This window comes from Vombatus ursinus, unplaced genomic scaffold (assembly GCF_900497805.2).
Source record: "Vombatus ursinus unplaced genomic scaffold, bare-nosed wombat genome assembly UNPS02014822.1, whole genome shotgun sequence".
Classification (NCBI taxonomy): domain Eukaryota; kingdom Metazoa; phylum Chordata; class Mammalia; order Diprotodontia; family Vombatidae; genus Vombatus; species Vombatus ursinus.
Genome location: NW_020954600.1, coordinates 1,881,451 through 1,907,042, shown reverse-complemented (window position 1 = coordinate 1,907,042; position 25,592 = coordinate 1,881,451). Strand labels below are relative to the sequence as shown.

General features: G+C 43.2%; 1 protein-coding gene across 13 annotated transcripts in view; it reads right to left on the bottom strand.

Moving 5' to 3' along the window:
• Nucleotides 1–25,177, bottom strand: part of PHF21A (PHD finger protein 21A) — a 223,441-nt gene extending 198,264 nt beyond the window's left edge. For 2 of the 13 annotated variants that reach the window (XM_027837712.1, XM_027837713.1), the window contains exons 1-3: nt 25,004–25,177; nt 22,710–22,757; nt 21,567–21,898 (exon numbers count right to left, since the gene is read on the bottom strand). The gene's annotated coding sequence lies outside the window, so the exon portion shown is untranslated. Of the gene's footprint in view, nt 1–21,566; nt 21,899–22,709; nt 23,098–23,567; nt 23,685–24,506; nt 24,595–25,003 lie in introns of those variants that run through there. The other 11 variants (XM_027837711.1, XM_027837710.1, XM_027837708.1 and 8 more) reach the window with 9 other exon arrangements.
• Nucleotides 25,178–25,592: the final 415 nt, after the last annotated feature.

Here is a 25,592-nt window from a genome sequence, read left to right as displayed (position 1 = left end):
TGGACATTTAGGTATACCTTTGATCTGCTCTTCTACCTCAAGTTATAATGAGCTTGAAAGGACTAAAAGACAGGCAACCACAAGGAGAAGGGTCTGAAACAGATACATATATATCCTGACCAGTAACCAAAGCTACTGACCATGAGGCATAAAAACAGAAATCCACCCAATTATTAAACTTCAACTGCCTTTGTTTTGCTTGGTAAGCTTCAAACTTCAAAGATGTTCTCGACCAGATCTGGCTCGAATGCCTCACCAAACTACACTTTACCCCACTTTATGTATAACTGTGACTTTCCTGAGCCTCGGTTTCTTCATCTGTAAAATGAAGGTCCTGTCCTGGTTTAAATCTGGTGTTCATGATCTCTAACCACTGCTCTAAAATCGGGAGTCCTCTGCTCCAGTCAGCGTGACCTCTCACTGTTCTGCAAGCTTCGAGTTTATTTCCAATCCAAATCTCCCACCCTTCCCCCTGTTCCATCCCCCCAAGCCCATTCTTCTGACTTCCTTCTTACACTGGCCTTGGAGGTCGTCCTTTCTTTAAGAACCATCTTCTATAGGAAGCCTTTCCTGATCCCTTCCCAAAGAGCTGCTAGTACTCTCCCTCCCAAACTGCCTTCTGTTCAATAACTCTGTATGTATTTGTTCGTTCACTTTACATCTATGGTGTATATATTTACACATATCCTTGTAGTCTCTACCATTAGAATGCAAGTTCCTTGCAAGGGGGGAGTGTTTCATTCTTTATATGTGTATCTTCGAAGTTAGCACATAATATGACCCTTAATGCCTCGCTGTTGCCGTTCAGTCATGCCCAACTCTCTGTGACCCCACTTGGGGTTTTCTTGGCAACGACAGTGGAGTGATTTGTCATTTCCTTCTCCAGCTCATTTTACAGAGGAGGAAACTGAGGCAAACAGGGTTAAGTGGCTTGCCCAGGGTCACACAGCTGGGAACTGTTCGAGGCCAGATTTGAGAACTCAGGAACATGAGTCTTCCTGACTCCAGGCTCAGAGCTCCATGCACTGGGCCACCTCGGTTTCCCTTAATACTTGCTGACTCTACCGAGTACTGCTATTTCTCCATCCTGGCTTCTCAGCTGGGTTGTGGAAAACTATCTGAAGTATTTTTGTACCCATGGCCCTCTAACACTGTATTATGTACATATTAGTCAATCAACAAGCATTTGTTCGTTGAACCTGAGTTCAAACTGAGCCTCAAAACACTTACTAACAGTGTGACCTTCAACAAGGCATTTGTTTGTTGTAATAATAAAATAAAATACCATCTGTAAAGGGCTCTAAGCGCTCCATGAATGCTCCCTATTATTTACTAAGCACTTACTACATGCCAGGCACTGTACCGGAGATACCAAGAAAGGCAAAACTAACTGGGCTTGGGTTCACTCTGGCAAATCCAGGGGCTGGGACTGGGGGATCTCTTTGGAGCTCAGGAGGGCTAAGCTGACCAGCTGTCCTCACTAACAGGTTTGCTGCTGTGGAGATCTGAGGGGGGTCAGACCTTGAGCAGCCTGGGACAGCCAGGAAGACCTAGTCTTTAAAATAAATAAGCAAACAAATAAGTAAGTGTTGTGAATAAATAACCAAAAAAAATAGCCCCAAGAAGGACCAGGAAAGACCTCTTGCAGAAGGTAAGAATAATTACTTCTCAAATGAATGGATGCACCACAACCAAAAAATAAAATAAAACAATTTAATTGAAAAATACAACTGGCAGAAACAGACAAACCCAATGATTACGTTAAACTGCCAGACCTGTGATCCCTACGCCATCTAAGTGCTAAGTGCATTTCAGTTAAGACAAAGACAAAAACAGGACACAGTGTCTGCCATCCAGGACCTTACATTCTACTGGGAGGATACAAAATGTATATAAATACGAGGAAAACTGAGGTGAAAGAGAGCAGTAATAACTAGAAGGGTGGGAGTGAGAATGGAGATCTGAAAAGACTTCCCAAAAGAGGTGGCTACCTGCACTGTGCCTTGTGGGAAGCCAAGAGTTCCAGGAAGGAAGAGGAGGCAGGAGGCAAGAAATGGAATGTCCCAGTCGGGGGAACAGTTTGTAAGGCAGTGTGGTGAGAACCCACATCCCCTAAGGGCTAGTAGTGTGAAGCAGGGCTGGAGAGGGAGGAGTGAGCCAACCTGTGGAGGGCATTTCCACTTTATCTTAAGGGCAACAGGGAGCCAAAGAAGACTTTTGCGCAGGTGAGTAAAAACCTGAAAATGAGAGGAGGCCTACTAAGTAAAAACCAAAACAAACCTCATTCATTTAAGCGTTATTATTTACAATGTGGACCCGAGTTTGTGGAATTATTTATGCTGGTGCTTGAGATAGACAACTTGGAGACAAGGAGACTTCTTGCTTCATCACAGTAAACAGGGACATAGATCCTTATTCTCAGGCTTTCACAGCTCACAAACTGTAAACATTTCTAAGTCATCATCATCATCATAACTGCAACTTCTTAATTAGAGATCAGAATTTGTAAATCACCCTATATCCCCTGACAACACAATTCCTATTTTAATAACAATCGGTAACCCCAAGACCAAAACTCTTGCCACCAATAACAAAAAAACAAGGGAGGTACCAGTGAGGCGCTACAAAGGGATCCGGGCTTATCTGGGTGTCCAGGGATTTAATCGAGGGCCTCCTATTAACACTAATGGGAGATCTGGGTGTGAAACAGAAGCAGAGGAGGAGATTCAATGCCCAGCACAGCATTTACAGAAACTTAACTTGGGAGTTGAGCTCCCAGCAATGGGATAATAGCCCCAAATTCTGGTGTCTCTAAAGCACGTAGATAATTCAGTCACTAAAGAAGGTCACTGATAAACACCAAATTAAGAAATATACAAGAAAAAGCTTCATCCTTACAAATTTAAAGTACTTTTAAATACCAAAGGAATCCTTTTTAAAACAAGCAGAAGAAACTAGTGAAACAAAGACAATAAGAAATCCCCTCAAATACAAAAAATTCAGTAGGATTCCAACCAAACCAAAACAAAGCCGCACACTGCCAGAGCTCGGTTAGCCCAGCTAGAGCCAAAAGTCTGTCCAAAAACACAAGTGACAACAAAAACTCCTCCTCCTAATAGCACCAGAAGCGCACTACATACAGTCCTTGCTTTTAAAACATATAGGCAGAGGAATACTTGGGCTCTATCGCCAGCCCAGAATCATCACAGAGTACCTCCAGACAAACAAATAACCACCCCAAGCTGCCAGGGGCAACCCCAACTAAAGAAAGAAAAATCACAGCACCTTTTGTATTCATCTTGCCTTATTTCTCAACACAGAACTACTGCATTCACCAGGCTGGAAAATGAGCAGGTGCCTTTCAGGCTACAGAAAAATTAGTGTCACACACACACACACACACACACACACAAACACACACACACACACACACACACACACACACACACACACACAGACAGCATGATATTCTTTCACCTGAGAGGGCTTAAGAAATACAAGGCTTTGCTGCAGGCCTACAAAATTCTAACAGGCCTAGCATATTTCTCATACCTAAGAGGTACAGGGGGAAGAAAAGCCAAGACTTTATCCCAAATCTACATTTCAAAGGCTAAAAAAATTAACACCATTTATTCAGATCAAGTAGGACTGGTGACCGCATTTCTAAGAGAAAAAAGAAAAACTGTGATTCCAACCCAACAGAAAATTAGAATCTTCTCTGTTGACTGCAGATTCAGCCACACAGCACAAACAAAAAATAACCCTGAGTAAAGCCTCCAAACTCAAAAAATGTTTCTGATTTTTCACATTTAAAAAAAATCAGTGTTTGATTCAACACATTGGGGTTTTTTTTGTCATTTCTTTCATTACCAAACATTTCTTAAATCTGTATATTGAAGTGTTACTGGTAAATTCAAACAGAATATAGGAGAATTTGACTTTTGAAGACAAAACAAAACAAAACAGAGCAACAAGGGTCTGAAACCCAAAGTCTTAATCACACTGATTAAATGATCTTAAAACTTGAAAGTGAAAGTAATACAGATTCCCCAAAAATAATTATTTGCTAGATGTTAATGTTAGTCTTTAAAACCAAAAACATGTTCTCTTAACAGAAGGCTGATATCAGAGCTTCCATTAACCTTGTGAAAAAAAAAAAATCCCATGAGCATTGATTTTTTTTTTTTGCTAAGTCTCTTCATCAGAGCAGTAGGGGGTCCCATTAGGCACCCTACTTTACTTCTACCTTATAAATAATGTTAGCTGTGCGTTATTTCCATGGAAACCAAGCATAGCAAAGCCCACTTAAATGAATACCGGTTAAAGGAATAAGTTTTCTTTTAGATAAAGTTTTCCTGCTCTGAACAAATACTACTGGGAAATACTACAAAGTCTTCCTAAGTGAAATTTTAAAACCATCTCTTTGGTGCAGAGGGAGCTTATTAAAAGTCCTGCTAAATAAGTATCCCCTCTATGCCTTACACTAAATACTCCAAGCAACATCACAACATTATGGGTACATTTTCAACACACTGCACTGGGGCCTAGCTGCACACCTCCCATTGACTGCTTCTCCATGTGCTGGGTTGGAATAATTACCCCTAAGGGTTTAATTTAAACTAATAAAAGCAAAGAATTTCCGAGGTGAGGCTGTATCACCTATCTAGCATTGGCTAGATAATGAACAAGCCTCGAATGTACATCCATCCAACTTCCAAAAGAAGAGCAAGAGCACCACCCTGGCTTCCTAGACACTGAAACTTTTAACTCTAACAACTGAAGGTCAATAAAATACCCCTTGTTTCTGAAAGCAAATGAAAGCTTCAACACAAATGTGCTACAGCTGCTTAGATTCTAGTATCCTAACAACTGTCAGTCAAGTTAAGTATTAAGTCCATGCTAAATAAAAATGAAGGTAAGCCCATGGAAGAGGGGCTTAATATGGAATCCAGTATCTTTAAAGTAGCTAGAGAGCTGACTCAAATCATTTGTGTGAAACTTTAGTAACTCTTGCTCATCTCGCACTGACCTCTATTAGCAGTGCATACTAAAAGAGCTAGTGACAGATCAGTGTCCATGACACAAAATATAATTAATGCTACAGTAACTGATATCCTTCTTAGTCATTTTAAGTAGGCAAAAGATTGAATGTGCAGGAAAACCACATTTTCTTCAGCATTAAGTGACCCCTCAATAACTCAGTGGGGTCTCTCCCCAACATTTATATATAGTTTACTATAGCATATTAAATAAATGTGATGACCAGAAACAGTTTTTACCTTAAAAGTTAATGGTTCAGCAACTTTTACCAACCATTATTAGGTTTACTGTTTAATGAAAAGTTGATCAATTCCCACATATACTTTAAACATATCAATACACATGTTAGCAGTAGGTGTTTTTGAGAACAGCAAAATTATCAATTTGATACACATACACATCAAGAAAACAAAGTAAATGCTTTCAATCGAACAAATATTCATTCTTCTACCAAATGTTACTATGTTCTACATAAGCCAAATAGTGAATTAAATAAATGTCTACCTTTTGAATTCAGACCCAGAATTGCCACTAACAAAAGTACCTCTGTTAATGCTTGAACCTCACATTTCCTTAGCACAACATAAGAGAAAATTTCCTAAAATTTTTTACAAAACTTGGGCGGGAAATGGCTGTAAAGTATTTTGCTGACATAAAATGTTAATGAAATGTAAATTATCCAGACATCCAAAGTCAGATCTGTATCTCTATCAGCACATACTCGAGGCTTTCTACCCTTGGTTACTTGGGGGGGGGGGGGGAATTATACTAAGCTTCTCTGCTATCAAATTAAAATACTTTCAGTATTAGCATCATAAGGACTTTGACTTTTGCCATCAGACTCACGGATGTAACAAGACAAAAGAATCTTCTCGACTTCTTCTGTCCTTTGGACTAGGTGGGCATAATTAACCCATCTCCTGTCCTCCAAAAGTTGACAAATTGGTGCCTAACAGCCAGCAGAGGTCACAGCTTTGAGGGGGGTCAGGAGTCTGCTCTTCTCAGCTTCACCTTGATTCTAGGCGAAAAGTGGCTTTACAACACAAAGGCTCCTCCAAATATAGCCCAAAGGTGATGCCAAGCCATCATCAAACTTCTGATGAGACTTTGTCAAAAGAGGTGCTAACCTCCTGGAAGAAGTCCTGAGAGATAACCAGAACTCAGCATCTCTGCAGAGGCAGACTTCTGGCTTTGGGACTAGAATAAATGATTGTGGAATTGAATGGTTTCCAGTTTCTAGAACTGAGAGAATCTTGGAGCATGTTCTTTCTCTGGATCTCATCTACAAAATGAAAAGGCTGGACTAGATAATCACTGGGGTCCCTTTGAGCTTCAAAAAAATCTGCTAAGTCTAAGATCTTAATTTCTCTATACTCACGAGGCCTTTTAAAATTAAACATTTTCTTAAATAAATACAAAGAGTTCAAATGAAAGTCACTCTGCCAATGGAATGGGCCCTCTCGAGTGGGTAGTGAAGCTCCCCACCTCTGGAAGCCCTCATGTAGAAAGTACATAACCTCTGGTTGGAAATTTTGGAGAGAAGATTCCTGCTTCAGGTATGTCCTGGAAGGCATAATCTCTGAGGTCCCTTCAAACTCTAAAATTCTATAATTCCGTAACTTGTAATTGCTAACTTATTTATCACACACTACAGCTGTCTGAGTGAATACAATGTGCTTATGAGCCCAAGAAAGTTATTCTAAAAATCACACTAGTTGGACTCAGCAAAGTCAGAGTATCATCCAAGGGCCATCCAGTGAATTTACCTCAACAAGCATTTTCAGAGCATAGACTACTTTCCAGGAAAAAAAGATCCTAGATTTACAGCTTGCAGGGAGCTCACAGTCCAACCCCCTCGGTGGGCTAAGCAGGTGAGGAGCTTGTCTCAGAAGTTCTTCATCAATCAGGAGAAGATGGGGGATACGGTTTTCCCCTGATTTTAACAAATCATTAGTAGAAGTCTCTCACTTCTTGTGGAACAGACAGAAGCACCGTGCGCTAGCTAACGGTATGGGTAAGTATGTTTGTAAATGGCCAAATCCCAAAAGAGCAGTCATCAAAGACTCAACTGGGAAGGGCATATCTAGAGTTAGGAAGTGGGGGCCTGTGGTTGTCCCAGAACTCCTGCTTCTCAAGGAGGGACAGCAAAGCCACTGGGAAACAGAATCAGGATCCACAAATATCTTATCAGACTAGAATGCTGGGGGTAAACCCATCCTCCACCAGCAGTCAAAGAGATCTTCTTAAGCATAGGTCTCACCTTGTCACTCCCAGCCCCCATTCAATAAAGTACAGTGGTTCCCTAGAAATGCCCTGGTTAGCTCTGAAGGTCTGTCATGACCTGTCCAGTCTGCCTACACCTCACTCCTTTCAACATAGTGCCCCATCCAGGGACACAGGCCTCTTTGTCCCATCTCCCAATTCCAAATATGTCCATGGGACTGACTGTCCCCCACTCCTGAAACATTCTCCCTCCTCCCCACCTACTGGCTTTCTTTCATCTCAGCTCAAATCCTTCTTTCTGCAGGAAGTCTTTCCTGGTCCTCCTTCATTCTGGAGCCTTTTCTCTGACGTTACATCTTGTTTGTCCATGTTTCTTTTTCATCCCCAGTGATAAGCACAGTGCATGGCACACTATACATGATTAATAAATGTTTGCTGACTGACTAAATGATGATGAAATTTACTAGAAAAAAATGTAAAGTCACACCTGGATTTAAAAAAAAACCCTCAAAAGTGCAAAATGAGGAGGTATACCTAGACAACAGGGTATCTGAAAAAGACCCCGGGGGCTTTTTTTTATCAGGCTTCAGATTATGAGTCAACAATGTAAAATAGTAGACAAAAAAGCCCAGGCTAGTATGTCAGGTCATGTCAGAAGCAATGTCCAGGACTAAGAATGGACAGAGCTGAGGTCTCCTTGCCTGATCAGACTGTAGGTGAGTGCAGTATTCATTTATGGGAATCTCATTTCAGAAAGAACACTGATCACCTGCAAAGGGCTCTGCAGGGACACTGGTGTGGGGTTCGAGATCCTGCTGCGAAGACAGGCTGAAGGAAGAGCAGGCATGACACCCAGAGAAGAGACTTCCTGGGGACACGACAACCGTCTTCAAGAGCCCTTAACTACTAGAGGGGTTAGACTTGACAGAACCTGAAGCGATGGCTAAGAGTTGCACTGACACAAATTTTGGCTTAATGTAATAAAAAAAAAAAACTTCCTGACAATTGAAGGTACCCACAGTGGAATGGATTGGCCTAGGAGGCCAAAGCAAGATGACGCCTATCAGCTCTGTTGTAGGGGACGTTCTTGGTTCAGTTAAGTTCCGGGCGAGGGGGTCTCTGGGGTGGCTTTCAACATTGAGACTCTGTGATTCTATGATGAAGGGAAAAGAGAGAAATAGCCTTAAGAGAAATAACCAAGTGTTTCCAGAGTTTGGAAAAAAAAATGGTCCCAGGGAGACTGAGGTGGTGTCTGGTAAAGCCATGTGGAAGAAAGAATGTTCTTCGAGGGAAAGGCCTTGAAGGATGGGTAGGATTTAAAATGACAGAGATGTGGGGGAAAGGTAATGCAAAAACAAATACTTTATGCTTAGTTACAGACCATCTTTCTCACCCCCTGACCCACATTGATATTGGTTTTACTCTCACTGAGTAGAGGTAATGATATGAGCAAAGACACTCAGACTCAAAGATTTAAGTGCCCCCATCAACAGATTTTTCGAAACCATTCTCTCTCCTCTCATTCATCATCCCAGAGTCCAGCAACAGCAACATATAATGATTTAGTATAGAAAAAGTAACAATTATAGGAAAAGACAATAAATAATTTCTTGGAGGCAAAATGCCTGAATTCAAAAGGTAAATAAGTAACTTGTCCCAAACAGAGAGTGCCCACCACCATCGGATTATAGATTTAGAGCTGAAAATGAGGATCGACTCCATGCCCCTCATTTTAAAAGAGAAGTAACAAGGCCGGAGTGGGGCACTGACTTGGCAAAGGCAAGAACTAGAGCTGGAAAGAACCTCAAAGCACTGTGTCCAACTTAATTTTACAGCTGAGGAAACTGAAGCCTGGGGAGATAAACTGGTCTGCCCAAGGTCACCCAGCCAGGGTCAGAGATAGGATTTGAACCCAGATCCATTGCTTCTGTGAGGCAGCATGGCATAGTGAAAAGAGAGCCTCAGAACCAGGAAGATCTGGTTTCAAGTACCACCTCTGACATACTGACCAGGTGACCCTGGGCAAGACACACTCACAGGGCTCTGGCTTTCAAAGAAGGTGCCAATCTGCATGGCTAAAGGAGTTTCTCACCCAGTACACCCTCTACTTGTGAATGCCCAGGACTCTATCCTTACACTACCAGTCTGTGCAGCACACTATGGTGGCAAAAGCAAGCATCACCAAGGTTTATAAGCAGCAGAGCAAATGTGACCCGTGCTGACCAGTTGACTGGTTGCTGTACCCATCAGTGCTGAGGCACCAGGCCAGCTCTGCCACTGACCTGATGCTGAGTGGATCTCTGTAAGCTGTGGAAACATCCCTGGGCCTTTGGGTCATCGGTTGTGAAATAACATAGAGTATCACAAGGGTTTGTAATGATTGTAAAGTGCCCTGAAATATTCAGAAGGCTCGGTTAAACTTATGACCTAGTCCTATTTGGGTAGTACTTCTTATAGTATCATTTACAGGCAAGAACTTACACTTTCCTCTGCCATATTCTTTTTCTCTAATAAGCTGGGGGTGGGGGGAGGTTGGGAATGGGGTAGCTGGGTAGAGGGTCTCCTCTCCAAATAAATTTTTCTAAATTTAGTCATTCTTCATAGGAGAAATGGGGAGCCATTGATGAGAAGAATAGAGTTTGATAAATGATCCTTAAATTCCCTTTAACATGAATTACAAAGCTTGAAAATAAAACTGCCTTTAACTAAAAAAAAAAAAACCCTCCAAGTTTTATGAATTCTAAAATGTAGAGCATGTGTTTAGGCAAATTTAGGAGAAAGCTCAGAGAATAATAATAAGCATGCGCAACAGAGTTTTCTATAGGCACACAGGATATGTCCCTAATGATTAGATCACCGCACTGTTCAGGAAGCAGCGCACCGTAAATCTGGTTATGAGGCCCCGTCAGCTTCTCTCCACACTAAGATACACACTCCAACTCTGCACTTCAAGAAGAAGGCAGATCAGAGATGCTCTGGTACAATCTTTTGTAAAATGTCCCTCCCTTCTCCACCCTCTTCCCTTTCCTTTCCTTTCTTTCTTTAAATGTTTTTTTTTCCTCTCTAGCAATATCCAAGCATTTAGCAGTCTTACGTTGGTGGCAGTAGTCTTTAGACACACCCTCCAAAAAAAGAAGGGTAGAGAGAGAGAGAGAGATGAATATAAGTGCTAGCTACCTAAAAACTGTAAATGTCCAATATAATTATTAACTTAAATATAAGGCAAAAAATGCAAAACACAACTCTCATATATTAGTAACTTGTCCACATTTATACTCCAGAGCACTAGGTTTCTACTGAAAAGCTCACTTTTTAGGCTACACCACATATTATCATACACATCCCTTGAAAGGTAGAGTAAAGGTCAAAGTCTCTTGGATTCTGCATTTCTGGATATGCATATTTAAAACATGAATCCTTAATGCTACACTACAAGTTGATGCTTTCCAAACCAACACATACCCCTATGGTAATGGATTTAAGTACATACACAGCAAAATGTTAAGTATTCAATTTATACTAATTTCCCTTAAATATATGTACATGTAGCACATGCAGAAAATAAATAGCGAGTGGAATAGTGCTGGGCTGGGGGGTTCTGTGAACTTGATACAAGGAGAATGGGAGCTACTGCAGCTCCCTCCATTGACATCGTAAAGTTGCCACATTTTCTGGGCTCTCTTTTGAATTAATGTGACATCTGTTCCAAGTACAGCATGCTAACATTTTACTAAAAGATATTTTCATTCCACATTTGTATCTGGCTTGCTTTTGAGCTGAACTCCTATTTTATTTCACTGGTCATTATTTCTTTATTCTAGGTTGTCAATTTGGCATTCCTAATCTCCCCTGAGCACAAAGGCCCACTCAAAAAAAGATCAGCAGCTTAAAACCATCTAACAACAATAATTACAATATGCTTTGCATATAGATTAAATAAAAGAAATAAACAGCACAAAGGTTTTCATGGGATCCTTAGTTTCAAGTCCTGTTAAGTTAAAGGCATCAATCCCTTCCACAAAAAAAAGACAACTACAAGGGGTTGGGAGGACAGGAAGGGGGATGGGTGAGGTGCACATAACTGGACGCTAACAGGATAATTCAAAGTGCAAAGTTTGATCTTCATGGAATAAGAAAGATTACACTAACTCAGACTGACCAAGCTCTAGAGGTGAGCAAAAAATGGGATTTGAGGATATTCTCAGAATTGCTGCAGCACACAAGCTAACTACCACCACCTCCATTTAACATGCGTGCTACGTCACATCACGCTGGGAGAAGCAGCTTACCAAGCTATCCTATGCTCTATTCCTGAAGAGGGAGAGGATGGGGCGGCTTCCTCCCTGTGTCGGACCCCAGAGAAAACAGTAAGGGTGCCTCCTTTAAGCTAAGGCCTGCCCAGGCCTCCTCCCTCCTTTTTCTCTCCCCTTCCACAGACATAGAGAGGGCTTCTTTAAAATACAGAAAGCCCCAAAGGCTCCCAGCAACTTAAAGCCTGGAACCTTGTAGCAACTGTCCTCCTGCTGTCACCAGAGCTGCCTACAATGCCTTTTCTGCTGTGTTTAAAGGCGGGCAAAAGAGTTTTAGAACAGTGATTCCCAACTTAATTTGGCCAAAGAACACTGTGGGGCCTGAAAGATCCTATCAGAACCAGTAAGTACTGGCTAGTGGTTTAACAGTCAAGAATACCTCTGGGATAAAGTCGTGGTGGAGAAATAAATGCTGGAGCAAAATAGAAGAAATTAATAGCCAAAAAAGTCCCTGCTACATCCATAATTTTTATTTAATATCTTAAAGGGGAAATACTGCGACGGTATCTTAGAGAAGTCTGGACAACCTCATGCCCAAGTAAACACAAGACAGAATTCAACAGTGCAAACATGAATGAACTGCCTGCCTACCATGTTCAAGCACGCAGCAGAAAAAAGACAAAGCAAACAGTCCCTGTCCTCAAAGGGCTTCCCTTTGATTGAAGCCCTCTAAACCATGGACGGGGAAGTAAACCTGAGGTCACTTAAGGAAGAAGAAGGAACTACCACCTGGAGGGAGGAGGGAAAGCTTCAAGGAGGTGGTGGCCCACAAGGGTCAGAGAGGCCAAAGGAGAGCCTATCCAGCCCAGGACCACATGGCGTGGGAGACAGAACAGAGAGTTCTAACAGCTTCTAAGCAGCCCTGTGGAGTTGGAGCAAAGCCTCTGAAGGAGAATAATGTGAAATAAATTTTCAAAGGTCAATCGACTCCAGACTGTGGCAAGTGGGCTGTGCCAGGTTGAGGAGTCCTGTATTTATCCTTGGAGCAACATGGAGTCCCTGAAGGTTGAGTAGGAGAGTGGCAGAGTCAGACCAATTCCTTAAAAAGGCTGCTCTGGCAGATGGGCACGGAAGGAAGCAAGCAAAGGTTGTCGGGAGATGGCACTGCCACTGACTCAGGAACCCTCCACTGTTCATCTTTGTACTTCAGTTTCTCCACTCATGACACTACACCAGAGTTCCTAACTCAGAAGGGAGGATAACAAAATTTTGCCTTGATGTTTTAAACCCTCAGAATGAAAGGTATTGTGGCCATCAAATTTTTTTCTATTTACTAGAGTTTAAAATGGAGGAGAGATGAGGGGGAAAATGAACTGCCCATGACCCTTCGATCTATTTCTTGCCATGTAGAGCCAACCTGGCTGCAGAAGCTCCCCAAAGTCTTAAAATGATGGAGAACTCTGCAGCAGCCACCACAGGATCATGTACCATGGTGCATAAGAGAGCCCCGACACTGACTCAGTTTCTCTCCTCTGTCAACTTCCTACCTCACATAGCTATGAAAAAAGCACTTTGTGCCCTGTAAAATCCTACGGAAATGTGAGATCTCATTAGTTTAGTAAGTATGGGATCAGGAGCAAGTCATAAGACCTTTTGGGGTCTCCACATTAATGAAGGGTAGGTGCATTCTAAAGACCAGAAAGTTCACCTCAGCCACAAATCAGAATTCCCTCCCAAGCATGATCCAAAGAGAATCTCTAATCTGGACCTGAAGACCTTGAGCTTTGCCTTCCTTTGTCAAATAATGCCAAATACTCTACTGTCATCCAAGTATTTAACCAATAAGATGATATGATTTGAAAAATGGTTATACTGCTAGCCCACTTGGAGGGAAAAAAAAAACTCCAAGAGTGAGTTCTACTCCCTGGAAAAGTGACGTTCAAGACACCTCGTAGACTCATGCCTATGAGTTTGTTTATAGCCAAGGAAGCAATGTTGGCCAAGATTTTATTGAGTCCAAATAGTGTAAAGATTTGTTTTTGTTTTCAAAAGCAAACTTACTTTTCTAAATGGTAAAAAATATTTTAAATGCCATTAGTCAATGCATAACAGGGAGATATGATGAAAATCTACCATCATAACAAAGAAAAAATTATTTGGAATCACATTCTACATTCACTCATTCATTACTTGATATGTTAGGAGGTTGAGTGCTAATGAAGCATTAGAATGTAATTCTGAAATCACATACCCCTACTAATAAAGTTTAAAAATAAAGAACAGATCAAATCACACCCACACTTAAAAAATTCAGAGCAGGTAACCACAGTGGAGGTAGTTAGTATCCTGTACAATATTGTTAACAGAGAGGAGAAAAAAAATCTAGCAGAAAGGAGTACACAACACTAAACCATCTCTTACAAGACTTAATTTGTCTGGACTTTAACCTCCAAGGACAATCACAAGCCTTTCCTGAAGCTCCAATCACACAAGAGGCAGCTATTGAAATCAAGGTACCTAATTAACCTCAAAATATTGGTAAATCAAAATCTCTGGTGAACAACGAACTGGGGGGGGGCGGTTCATACCTATTTGGAAGTTTCAAAAAAAAGTAAAATTCATAACCTCTATTGTCACCATTTATCCTCTAACAAGTCTGATGGGGAAAAATTATCATATTTTTAATATCAGAGGTGATTTCCAGAAACTGAAAAACTTTTCAGTAATTTATTTGAAAGGTTTCAGGCCGAGTATCACTGTAGAGAACACTGGAAATTAATCACAAATATTCCATGAATGGTTAACAAATAACCTTAACTACAAAGAAAAAAAATACTGTTCCCAATTTTCTAAACATTAAAACTCAGCATATATGTGTGTGTATGCATATACATAATTTGTTCAAGGACACAATTATTTGTGTGACCAGCAGAATTCAAAGACTGAGTTAAAACACAAAAAGAAATCTTTTTTAAAAATATATATGTCTTGAAATTAATTACTTTGGTTCCTATAGCAACCTAACACAACCCCTATGATACTTTGAATGTAGCCTATTTAAATGGGCCATCTCCAAATACAAGTAAGCTTTTCTGAAAAGTCACTGGGGGAAGAACACTAATTTTGAATTTACCATTTCTTTAAATTTCAAATTAATATAAAACGTATATAATGTTTCCACCTAGACTTGATTCAACCTATCCCTTTGCCTCTCTCCCCATCCCCCAAATCTGGACTTTTTGTAGCAACTTCATCAATGTACATTTGACCTTGAGGATTTCAGTGTGAATCCTGAAACCCTATGCTTGAAGCTTTAGGACTCAGTTCTAACCCATATATGATGAGCCCAAATTCTCCCCTCCTTCCATGTGCCTATCACTCTTATCAAAACAGGTGCTAGAGGATGAAAAATAAGAGGAGGTATGAGCTACAGAAGTTGCTATATCACACTCTTCTTGCACTGGTCACAGTTAAAACCTAATTTTTTTTTTAATCTTTGTAGAATCTGACCCTTTGTTTTTTATGAAAAAAAAAAGCCTAACTCTCTGAATTTCATCTCTTTTTATTACTGGGCTGAAAAAAGATAACTATAGAATTAATCACGGGATGGCAGACATCAGCCCAGATACAATAAACTTTCAACACCTCCAGAGGAGCTGTTTAATGTCTAACGTGTGCACATTAAGACTATTCTAACCCGCATTATTTATGGAAGAAAAGGTTCCTGATATTACAGTAGGTTTATTGTGTAAATAAGTATTCAAATAATTGCTACTAAAAGCACAGTTTTGCTCTTAAATCCACACAGTAGCTCTCAGCTCCAATATTCCGTGAACTCCACACAAGGAACAGAGAAAATAAGATTAGGGCAGAAATGAACCAATCAGACAGGGAAGACCTCCAAACTGGTTTCTTACACAAATACTAAGCATAGACAAAAGCCTCAGTTTCCCTATGTATAAAATGGTAGGGAGAAAATGGATGACTCTAGTAAGAAGGGCCTAAAAGAAACTGGAGGATGCCCAAAACAAAGTGTGGGAAAAATAAGAAACAAGGACTATATAAAATCCTAGCACATGACTGCTTCTTCTTGTTAGTTACTATGCATCATAAATTTTAGCCTTAAGGAGCCAGAGAGGTTATGAAGTCCAACCCCACCCCTGTCCCCACATTTGAACAGATAAGAAAACTGAGTCCAGGGTAAGTAATCTGCCCAAGAGTCATACATGAGTTAAGTGTGGCGGTACATGAAACCAAGGCCTTCCTGACACCAACACCTATTACACCAGGAAGATGGGAAAGGGTTAGCAATTTTTTTTTTTAATTTTGGAAGGCAGAATTTTGCCAAGATCATATTATACACGGCTATATGCTTTCTTATAATAAATTTGACATACTTCAAGGATGAACATATCTCTATATAAAGAAAAGAAAAAGAAGATTACATATGAATCTCTATTATGGCTTGGTTTTTTAAGTATATATTAAGTTTAACAGGTAATATTAGCACTGTCACCCTGGTCCGTGTCCCCTTCTGAACTTCTATTCTCTTCTGTAAATTGTCAGTTTCACTGATGCTCTTTTCTCTTTTCAAATTCTTAATTTTCCATCATGATCACTTCCCCATAAATCATGGTCATCCGTCTCTCCCTATCCTCTGGTATCTGGTCCAGTCTAAACTTTCTTAACTGAAAGCAAAATATTCACTGCCTGGAAATCAGAAGAGCTGAGCTCTGGGCCTGGCCCCCTGCTACTAACCAGTGCAGAATCTTAAAGAACACATCTCTCTGGATCTCTGTTCTTCATGTGTAAAATCATTATGAAGTTGGACTTTATTATAGTCAGGGTTCTTTTACCTCTAGAATTTTGTGACTAAAAAACCCCACATTGGAACTACTCCAGGATTTTACTCCCAAGATCTTGATATTATCTCTTGGGCTTCTGATGATGAATAATGATCAAATTTGCATTTGCATTACATTACTGATATACACAAAATGCTTTGCATATTTTATCAGATCACAGAGTCATAGACTTAGAGCTGGAAGGGCCTTCAGAGGCCACTTACTCCAAACACTTCCTTCTACAGACACTTAACCCTAAACAGAGTCCCATAAGATAAGGTGACTTACTCAGACAGTAAGAGAGGGAGGCAAGATTCCAACCCAGGTCCTCTGACTCTAAGGTCTACATATAGATTTTGTATTTAAAATGTTCTTTTTAATGAGGCAGAAAAGCCAGCCCACTTCAAAGTTAGCCAAACTTAAAATTTATAAATGTACATACAAACAGGAAATTGAAGAAACCAAGCATCCTCCACCCCATGGCTACCATTCAGACCAAACTTCTGGGTTGTAGATTTCCATTACTGCAAATAACATTTTAGCCACTTTCAACAGCATGAATTTCCATCTACTATTACAAGTGTCCATGATGCTAATGACAATTACAGAAGAAACATGCAACTGCATACTTGAATTGCAGGCCAAAAGTGTTTCAGTTCATCTTTAGCTACCAACCTATAATGCCATTGCTCTAAAGGTGGAAACAGCCAGGTACAGGACATTGCCAAAATCAATACTGCAATACAAGTGATAAAGACCCCCTGATTCTAGCACTGTCCACAGTATCTTCAACTCTAAAAACATTTAATAAGCACCTAAGACTGGAATTCCAAGGTTACTTAACGTACAGCCTGGAGAGCCCTAACTCGAAAATCATGAATCTGTGTCTACAACTCATCATCATAAATTTTCAAAGAAGCTGGTAAAAATCAAGCTAATCTAAAACTAAAGGAAATGTTATTTTTAAATATTCATTGTGAAGTTTAATCATTTAACATATAAAATAATAACAATCAAAGTTCACTCAACTGAAAGTGATTACTGCTTTTCAAAGAACCTTGGGCTTTGCCCCAATTTTCATTAAATGTGAGAAGAGTAGCATAAGCAGTTTGAAGTAACTACAAATCCCAGCATGCAATGCTCTCATCAGATGACAAATAAAAGATTGCACTGCATCCTGGGATTTGTAGTACACAGGCCATAGCATCCTACTAGAAGTTCAAGAGAGTCCGGACCATCTTTCAAGGCTTGACAAGATCTAGTCAGAAGGGACAACTCTGTTCTCTCTTCTGGGGCAGCGTAGAGATTACTTTCAAGCACAATCTGTAAAATGCAGTATCTGGATCAGTGTGTTTTCACATACAAAATACTGTCAAAATAGGCATATGGAATAATGTTGCAAGTAAAAAGAGGAGAAAATGCTTTAAGTTTTGGGTTTTTTTCCCCCTTGCAAGGTCCAAAATACAGCGGCTTCTAACTTGGTCAATTTGAAAATATACTTTGAAAAAAATATTGTTTGCTGTGTTTCCTATCAGAACTGACTTTTGGGGATCATCCCCCAAAAGATACATAAATCACATGATTACCATGCCCACCGCCCATAATGAGCCTGGTGAATACAGCCTGGCTTCAGATTCAGAAAAGCCTGAGGCCATGCCCTCCACCCCCATCCCCCACATAACCTCTCAGTGCCCTCCAGCAGTCCAGACTGAGGGAGTCCCAATTAATCAATCATGGAACACTTATTAAACTGTCATTATCCTGTGCCAGGCCTTAGGACAGTTGTGAGGGTACAAAGACAAGAAAAACAATCCTCCTCAGAGAGCTCACATTCTATAGCGAGAAATAACATGCACCCACCTAAGTACATACAAAATAAACACCAGGTAATTTCCACAAAGGGAATTCCTGACCCCAGAGACAGCACAGGCCCCAACCCAACCCTATCCTCAACAATAAAACAAAAACTCCACACAGTGAGGACCAATACACACAACTATTCGGAAACTAAGTAAAAGTTTAGGCAGGAGGCCCCACACAGTCTTCACACGTAGCAGCACCTCCACAAAAGGCAAGAGAATCAAGTTCATGAAATTTTTAGAAGAAAAAGGTAAGCTAGCCTATAGATACAATACAGTTCAACCCCAGTTACCCAAAGCACCCAGGCCTCCATTTCCCCATACAAGTGACTACAACTGGCTACCAAAGGGTCTGAAGCTTCATAAGGCCTAAGACAGTGGTTGCTATGGTTACCATCCCCCAGTTTATCCAGAGATTATTGTGATTATTTTAAAGTCTGGGTTTAAAAAAAAAAACAAAAAAACAAAAAAACAGTTGCTGGTTCTGATAGTCGATTGACTGAACAGATCAACTGCTGCTTACTTTCTAAGTAGGATGCTTCAGAGATGCACATGGTTAACAATACTTGGATCTGCAGCAGAGAAAAAAATCAATTCTTTTCTGCCGCTCCTTCTCCTCAAGTACTGACAGTTTGTATTCTCAATGCAGCCAAAACAATAAAACAAAACCCATCTTTCTGGCTCCTGTGTTTAAGTGATTTCCCCCCCCAAGCCCACAAACAGGTACAAAACAAAGCCTAGATCACCAACCTGTTAGGCCATCCCCTTCCTCTCTCCCCATGAAGCAGTTTACTCTTAAAAGAATTCTGCAACAGAATTAGGTCCACAACAAGTTCCGAGTCAGAGGCCTGGAATAGTTTTCAGAAGGCTAACTAGCCAGTTTTTAAAAGTAAACTTCCAAAGTCTAAAGGATAGGGAAGAATGAGGTTGCATTCACATCCCAACTCAGAACTACAGGGTAGACACAAAGATAATGGATCGGTGCATTAACAGCTCACAGTTATAACATCTGGATCACCACCCCTTCCTTTAAGATTATTGGGCTAATGAAATAGTAATTTAGAAATTAGTCTAAAAATTATAGGTCAACATTCCTACACGGAGAAGAATTACCAAACAAGGACTCCACATAGACATCAGAAGAATAGGAAAGCTTTACAAAATACTACTACAGAAAAATACACAAAGAGAAAAAAAAAGCTATTTTGAGAAATAATTGTTTTATAATAAACTGCATGCAGCGTTAACACATTCCCTCTATGAATTCTCAAAGCAGGGGGAAAAAAAGCCCCAGACCTCTGATAAAGCTGATACTGACAAAATCCATTTTGGGGTTCTAAATAAAACCTAGGAATACATAAGCATTCATATAACAGAAGTTCCTGAAGAGGCAACACAACTATCTAAAAACTAACCTGTAGATTCAACTACATAAAGGAAACCAAATCTAACTGTACTTAGCATAAAAAAGGATTCTATCCAAAGATTCTAGACTTGAAACTTCATTTGCTTCTATTTTACCCCTGAAATAATGATTAAATGAAAACATCTACAGGGCAATAAAATGCTGAGGATAAAACAGACTATAACTTTAGACAATCTTTCAAGATGAGCATGATACAGGCAACTGAATATTGCTTTTCGAAATTTAACTTTATTCTTCACCTTTAAATAGAACCTTCCTCCACCTGGCCAAATTTCCTAATATGAAGAACATAATTACTTTTATTTTCAAAAAGTCTTTAAACTCAGGCACTTTGGCCCACAAAGAAAACCACAAAGTTCAAAGCTTTCAACTTCTCTATGAAAATATTCAATAGGGGAAAAAAATTAAAGGTTGCCCCCTCCTCCATTTAGACAGGTATTTATTTCTTGCTTTCTTCCAAAAGAAGGAAACAACAACAACAATTTATTGTGGTCTTTAAAACAGGCTTGAAAGTTTCTGTCACAGAGTTTTTTGAAAAGTTGTGGGCAAATCAAAACTCAAGGTGACATTGAAAACGCCTTTACAAGCCTCACACTATGTGATGACACCTGCTAGTGTGCACATGAGAAAGAATGTGGGAGCAGCAGAGAGATGCCCAAGCCCCCTACAATCCAGGACTGCACCGAAGGGGAGACCAACAACCTAAACCAGAAGACCTACAGTAACAGCAAGAGTAATCCCTCCATTGATGCAGGCAGCATCCTAAGGTTTAGAAAGCACTTTCTGCCACAGCAAACTACTGAGCGTGCACATGTTCTCATATTTCTTTTTAGAGGGGGTAAAAGGAAAAGCAAATTTTAACAAGGGGAAAAGACTTCACAGCCAAACTCCCAAAAGACAGTGACAAGGATTTTTTAACTAGAAAAATACACTGAGAGCTTTCTTTAAATAAATATCTTAAAAAACAAAACAAAACAAAACAAAACACCACAGTATAGTCCCTGAAACTTTCCCCACCCATCCAGGACCCAATTCCCCCCGGGAATTCATTCTTTTCTACACCAGTGGCAACCTGGTTCCAGCGTTCTCTTGCAAAGAGACAATCAACAGACCACAGGGCAGTTTGTCACCAAGTATGACAGCCACAAAGTACATGTGTCCCAGAAGTCTTAGTCCAGTTTCAAGCTTCAAGAGTTGTCTATCTAGGAATTTAGCCCAGTTAACTTCTGAAAAGCCTCACAAACCTTTTAAGTTTTTAAAAAGTTTTGTGTAGGACCTCACGAGCAATGGCAACGAACTTCTGAATTCCCTTCACCATGGGGAGTTTCGGACGACCACACGAAGCCCTTTTCCTCTGTAGCTCAGTTATGTCCACAAGCCACACTCTCTGAACAACGTCTGCAATGGCTTAACCCCACTGCCACAGCCTGACTTAAGGCCTTTGGAGGCCAATGTAAAAGAAGTGAACTGTCCCTTGTGTCTATCCACTATGGTCCTTTTCCAATTTGAAGAACCACGCCACCTGAAAAGAGACTGAAATATCTACCATACACTACAATTGCCATTTCCAACTACAGTGCCCTTCAGTCTGTTAAAAGGAATATTAAGAGATAAGCAATACCAGGCCTGAAACTCCAGTCATCAATTGCAAATGTTGCTATGAGAAAATGATAGATCCCCGGGATCTTGTCAAAGTTTGACGACCCTGAAGTGAACTATTTTTGTGCACGCTCTCTGTGAACAACTATGCCAGGCAGGCTCAGTGCCCCAACTCCATCAACACCTCAAGAACAGAAACAATACAACATACACATGTGGAGAAGTGGCCCACCTTCCTCGAGACATCCCTCAACAAAAGACTGTCAAGGCTTCCATTCCAACACAGCCTTGTCTCACTTAGAAATGGAATCATAAATGGACTTACTGAAGGCACTCCTGGAACTCTGAGCTGAATGTTAACCTGTCACTCCTTTGGCCCAGATGCCGAACACGAGTGGTAAGGCCAAGCTCAAAATTCAGCAGAAGAAATGGCCTTCTGTCGTTGCAGCACCTCCTACTGGGCAGAACTGAGAGCTGTCCACACAAGGCGAGTGGGCATCTATCTTCGTGGCAGTTACCCACATGGATGAGTCCAGGATGGCAGGAGCGAGGACAATGTAGTAAGTGGGAAAAATAGGACCACTTCACCACTGAGGCTTCCGTAGGCCCATGGAGACGTCTTTTCTCAAAAGTTCTTTACCTCCAGGTCCATGAAATCTGAAAAAGAAGGCAATCTTGTCTGAGTTAGGAGTACTGCTTGCTTACCCTACACATACCTTTTAAAAACTCTTTTAAAACTCAAACTTCTCCAGCACCATTCGACCAGAAGAGATTTTATTGTGAGAAGGCCCAACTGAGTAACACCAGTCAAATTACAAACATTACTAAGTTCGTAAGAAAGAAAACAAAGTCTTAAGCTAAAATGTTCTTGGCAAGTTTGCTCACTGTGCTAGGTAGAATTCTGTTATTTTTAAACTACTATCAGAAAGGTCTTTAAGCACAATTATATACCTAATGTAGTCTTCAGGACAGAAATTTCATTGATAAACATGAGTTGAAACGCACACCAACTATTCCTCCTTCAGAAGACATGCCCAGGGTTTAGCTTTCTAAGGACTTTACATGGTCATTCATAAATCAGTTTTAGGCCCACAATGAAGAATTCACACGAAGGAGAGCAACTAAGGAGGAATATCGGATTTTAAAAATAAACTATAGCATTTTCAACAGATATGTAGTAACAGTTCCCTACAACTCTATGAACCAAACTGCAAAACTTAAAAAAAAACCAAACCTGGGCTTCTCTTCAAAAAACAAGTGAAGCTGACCCATTTATTTTCACTGTCCAAACTGAGCCGATCCCATATTTAAGCTAAAGGTGCAAATGCTGAAAAGTGCCCTTCTATGTTTTCAAAGTCCTCAATTCCAGTCATCTTAAGATACACTCCAGAAAGACAAGGAATTTTACTCAACTAGAATTTCTATCTTCTCTGTCACAACAAACAAACCAACAGAAAGAATGTCCCACCTTGTTACCCTCTGACACCTCTGTAACGTGCACCTAGGTAAGTTCTCCCTACAGGGCAAAGAAACAAAACCGGAATTCCATGAGTTAGAATAATCTCATCCCACAATTCGAATCTAAATGACTCAGATAACATGCCCTGGCCCCTGCCCATCTAAGTTCCCCCAGTTCAGGCATCCACAGTGCCAGCAAGCTCTCTGGGAGAAGAAGGGAGGACAGAAGCCAAACCCCACCAAAAAGCAGCCCCAAGTTCAGTGTCAAGGCCGGTGCTGAGGCCCACACGAGCTCCCGACGCCCCCCGGCCCCGGGATTCCCGAGGGGCTGTGCAGGAGAAGCCCCACTAGTTGGGGACCCAAACAAAGAATATTTCAACATCTGACCAGGATGTGATGACACGGATTCACCCAAGAAAACAAACCCTCCCTCCCTCCCCTTCGCCGTCCGCCTGCCTGCGTGCCCCTCAATCTCTACAACTAACTCCTGAGGACCCCTCGGGCTCCCGGGCTCCCGGCCTCCCCGCCGCAGCCCAGGAGTGGGGGGCGGGGGCTCTCCGTCCAGCTCCCCCCCCCAGCCCCCCGAGGGCCACCTCGGCCCGGCCCGGCCCGGCCCGGCGGGCAGCATAAAGAGCGAGCCCGGGGATGGCGAGCAAGAAGTGCTGCCAAGTGCGGGCGCCGCGGGGCGGGAGCAGCCCGAGTCCCGCACGCCAAGCCGAGCCGGCCCCTCCCCCGCGCCCTCCCCCACCCCCCCGGCGGCGGGGAGGGGGGCGCGGGGCGCGGGAGTGCTTGCGGTCCGCGCGCGGGTGCGTGCGTGCGTGCGCGGGGCTGCGGGGAGGCCGGCCCCGGGTGAGGGGTGCAGGCTCACTCTTCAGAATAACAAGTTGCCCAAGAAGAATAAGGAACGGAATTTCCCCAGCGCCGCGGCCCCGGCCCCCAAAGACAAATGCACCAACACACTCGCTCACACTCACTCACACGCGCGCACACTCACACTCGCACACTCACACACACGCGAGCCCGACGGCGTCAGCAGCCGCAGCTTTTTTTTTTTTTTGAACCAGATCTCTCGGCCGCCAAACAAGATGGTTTTCCAAAAAAAAAAAATGGTCCCCATCCTCCTCCTCCTCCTCCAAACTTCCCCCCTCCAATCGAGGGAGGGAGGAGAATAGGAGAGAAAAGGAAACAATCATCAGCCTGGGGGAAACCAAAGGGCAGAGAATGAAGCTCCCCGGCACCCCCCCAGCCCCCGCCCCCCCAGGACAACGTGACCCCCCCGGCCTGACCCTCCCCCCGCGCAGGGGGGGGGCCAGCCCCCCTCCCTCGGCGGCCCTGCCCGCAGCTCCCCCGCTCCCCAGGCTGCTCATAAACTTACTTCCAATTCATCCTGGGGGGGAGGGGAGGGGAGGGGGGCTGGGGAAATAGACAAGATTTTTCCATTGTCTTTGGGGGGGGCGGTGGAGGAGAGGAAGGACACCGAGAGGGGCGCCCCCCCCGGGGAAGTTCTTCCTGAAATCCCAAGTTGACTCCAGGGGCCCTGACAAGAGCCCCCCCTCCTCTCCTCCCTCCCTGCTCCATCCCCTCCCCTCCCCCTCACCACCCCAACAAACTCCCAGCAAGCAGCCCCTGCATCTCCCTGAGACGAACACCAGAGACAAGACAGAGAGACAGAGCCAGAGAGAGAGGAGGGGAGAGGAGGGAGGGAGGAGAAACAGCTACTCCAGAAAAAAAAAAAAAAGAGCAGAGCAGAGCAGAGAGTGAGAAGAAGAAGAGAAAGAGAGAGAATGGAAAAGCTGGGATACTGCACCCTCCTGCTGCTGGCTGGCTGTCCCCCTGGCAGCTGGAGGCAGGAACTCTGAGCAGGAGAAGCAGCAGGAGGAGGAGGAGGAGGAGGAGGAGGAGGAGGGGACTCTTCTTCATGGGGAGAGAGGGAGGGAGGGAGGGAAGCAAGGAAGGAGGGAGGGAGGGAAGGAAGGCGCTGGAGCTGCTGCTGCTGCTGCTGCTGCTGGAGCTGCTGCTGCTGCTGCTGCTGCTCTGGGCCTCTCACTTTTTGAATATACTCGAGTGTGTTAAGATGGGAGGCTGTCCCCCCTCCCTCCTCCTCCTCCTCCTCCTCCTCCTCTCTTCTCCCTCACTCTCACTCCCTCACTCACTCCCTCACTCCTCTCTCTGGGCTGTTTCTTTCCTCCGCTTCCCCAGGCAGGGGGGTGGGGAGGAGGGGGCCGCGGGGGGAGGGCCAGGAGCCTCCTCCTCCTCCTCCTCCTCCCCCTCCTCTTCCTCCTCCTCCTCCTTCTGGAGACTCACTCTCACAGAGGCCCGGGGCCGAAGTGAGAGGAGGGGGCGGGCGGAGGAGAACCCGAGCAGCGGGAGACTAACTGTGAGAGACCAACCAGCCCAACTCTTCTTCTTCTTCTTCTTCTCCTTCTTCTTCTTCTTCTTCCTCCTCCCCCCCACTCCTCCTTCTCCTCCTCCTCCTCCTCCTCCTCCCAGCAGCAGCAGCAGCAGCAGCGAGCACCACCAGCCCATTCACCACCCGGCCCCGGGCCGCAGCACCTCCGCCGCCTCAGCCCGGGGATCCCTCCGCCCAGGCCCAGGCCCAGGCCCAGGCACACTCGCTCGCTCGGGAGCCCGCCGCGCGGCCCCGCCGCTGTCGCCGTGCGCGTGCCCGCCCGCCGCCGCCGCCGCCGCCGCCGCCGCCGCTCGGGAGAGAGCGAGGGAGCTAGAGGGAGCGGGCCGACAGCGGGGCGCGAGGGCGCGGGGCTCTCCCCCTCCTCTCCCTCCCTGGCCGCGCCTTGGCCTGGGCCTGGGCCGGGCCGGGCCGGCTGGGCCGGGAGGAGGAGGAGGAGGAGGCCTAACGGCGGCGCTCGGGCGGACTACTTGTCGGGGCGGTGCG